The 2767-nt window shown below is 38.8% G+C and overlaps 1 pseudogene; it reads left to right on the forward strand.

The window, feature by feature from the left end:
- Nucleotides 1-1931: 1931 nt before the first annotated feature.
- Nucleotides 1932-2566, forward strand: LOC113175422 (tripartite motif-containing protein 60-like; annotated as a pseudogene).
- The last annotated feature ends 201 nt before the right edge of the window (nt 2567-2767 follow it).

Here is a 2767-nt window from a genome sequence, read left to right on the forward strand (position 1 = left end):
TGCTAAATGTCTTTCCTGCCTCAGGCTTTTGCCCATGCTTGTTCCTCTTTCTGGAATAATAACAATGTTGTAATAATGATGACTAATATTTATTATGCTCATTCTATGTGCCATGCACTGTTCTAAGTACTTTACAAAATTAGCACACATAATCCTCAGAGTAATTGTGCTCTCCACGTGCTTCAGATGGGGAAACAAAGGCACAGAGAGAGAAAATCAGTCACCCAAAGACCCACAACTCAGTGAAACCAGGATGGGCTGCTCCTTGATCTTTGTACAGCAGCCTCATGTCCTCTAGGTCTCAGCATGTTGGTCATGCCTTTGGGGCATCTTTCCTGATTACTGTACCAGGTGGGTCCCACTGTTTGTCACTACCTCAGTTCCTCATCTTCATATGCACTGCAACTTACTATTATTGTTTTTATCTTCCCAGTCCTGTCTCTTTAATAAGAACATAAGCTTCATGAGGGCAGGAACTTAATACATAAGCATCAATATGCCAAATACTTCAAAGTACAAAATGATGAAAGACAACACCTTCTCATCATCTATACATGCTTTATTCACAATAACCACTTAGTAAATTTTTACTGAATGTATACAATACTTCTTTCTTATTTAGATACTCACCTATGTAAAAATAAATGTTTTACCATTGGATTTTAAAAACTGCTGAAATTATTCCTCAGTGAACTTAATGGGTTTTACTAGAAATATCCTATCTCTGGTTGACTTACTATTAAGAATATAAATCAGACAGACAGGAAAGAATGTGTCTAGCTGTGACTTCAAGATAAGCTAATAAAGTTCTTCTCAAAAGAAGTCATAGTTGTTTTCTAATTCTGAGCTATAGTCAGTGACCAGTAGTAATCATTATTTTATTTCAATTAGAGATTTGGTTAGGAAATAAATACTCAGTATATTCTTGTTGATTGAAAGAGTTGATTTATCCTGATATTTAGTTAGGTTTGTTTGTTTGTCTATTTTTATTCTAATTTGTTATATATGACAGCAGAATGCATTACAGTTCATAGTACACATTAGAAACTAATTGGAAAATTGAAATAAAGGAAATTTATTGAAAGGATATCCAGGCTTATAGAACCTACAGAGAGGGTCTTGGAAGGCTTGGAAATGGGCAGAACCCAAAGTCACCAGAGCCCAAAAGCAATAAGCTGCTCCAGAGCTACTGCTTCATCATGGTATAGCCACATCCGGGTGCCACCCCATTGCTATCAGTGTCCCCTGTCCTTGTGTTGCTCATAACATACAAAATCCCACCAGAAAGCATCTAATTAATGTGGTGTTCTAGGCTGTCCAAGTCTTAATTCTCACATTAAGACTACATGCAGTTAATTTCCCAAAAGGAAAATGCCTAAATGGAGGTTGGGAAGCCAAAAACAAGAATGTTTTGCTTAGGGGAAAGTGAAACCTGTATTTTCACCTTTTCTTATTTCCAAATTGTGTCAACAGGATAGATTTGATCCAACCAAGAGGTCAGAACATTCAAGGAACTTTACTTTTCCTTTTGCCACACTCTTATTTTGACTCAGGCATGAAACAATAAATAAAAGTGTATATAATTGGAGGGTGCTACACGGCCTCAGGCCTGAGCCACTGGTTCTACCTGCTGCAGGTCATTAGTTGTCCTCATGATTGGCTCTAGTGGTAGGTCTCTGCATTGTAAAGAAATGATTGGTCCAGTAGGTCTACAGCTGCTGAGCTCATCTGTGATATAGCTACAGCTTTAAATTCTTCTTATCTTTTGCACTGAAGTACAGAGGACTAAAAAAGACTTCAGGGACAGTCATCAACATGCCAGGCCAGTGAACTTTACAGCTGGTTATCCACTTTATCCTGAGACCTGAGCTCTAGGGAGGCAGGCTTGCCAAGGGAGTGTTTTCTTTACGCACCACCTTTACTGTAGCTCAATGGAGTTTGTGACCTCCCTGGCAGACCTCCAAGGGGAGTGTAGTTGTCCCATCTGTCTGGATGACTGAAAGACTCAGTGACCATTAAATGTGGGCACAGCTTCTGTTTCCCCTGCCTTAGTATGTCCTGGAAGGATCTAAATGATGCCATTCCCTGCCCTGGCTGCTGATTTTGCCTTCCACAAAGGAACTTCAGGAGGAACCCTCACCTCGTAATTTGACTGAAATTGCTAAGCTACTTCAGATTAGAAAGAGCAAGAGGAAGAGGCAGGAAGAAAATTCTCCACGTGAAAAAAAACACAATCAATTTCTGACCCTTTTCCGTGGGAAGGACCTGCAGGTTTTATGTACCCAATTCAGTTTCTCTATTGAACATTGGAGGCACTACATTTGCCCCATTAAGAAATGCCTTTTACCACAGAAAGATTCCAGAAAAATTTAAGCCCTTGAAGAAAAAGGAATGAGCTGAAAAAGTAATAATTCTGCAAGGCAACAAATCCCTGGAGCTGAGAAAGAAGGTAGGATTTAGGAGAGAAGAAATAAATTCTGAATTTGAGCAAATTGGACTGTTTTTACAGAATGAGCAAGAAAGTCTGCTTAAGCAGATACAAGATGAAGAGTTGGACATTTTTTAAATATTTATTTTTTTTGTTTTTTGGTGAACACAATATCTTTATTTATTTTTATGTGGTGCTGAGGATCAAACCCAGTGCCTCGTGCATGCCAGGCCAGCACACTACCACTTGAGCCATATCCCCAGCCCCAAGAGTTGGACATTTTAACAAAACTTAATGAAAACCTTGTAACTTTTCTATATTGTATTTCCACATTAAAAC

The sequence above is a fragment of the Urocitellus parryii genome, chromosome 11, assembly GCF_045843805.1.
Source record: "Urocitellus parryii isolate mUroPar1 chromosome 11, mUroPar1.hap1, whole genome shotgun sequence".
In the NCBI taxonomy this organism is placed as follows: Eukaryota; Metazoa; Chordata; class Mammalia; order Rodentia; family Sciuridae; genus Urocitellus; species Urocitellus parryii.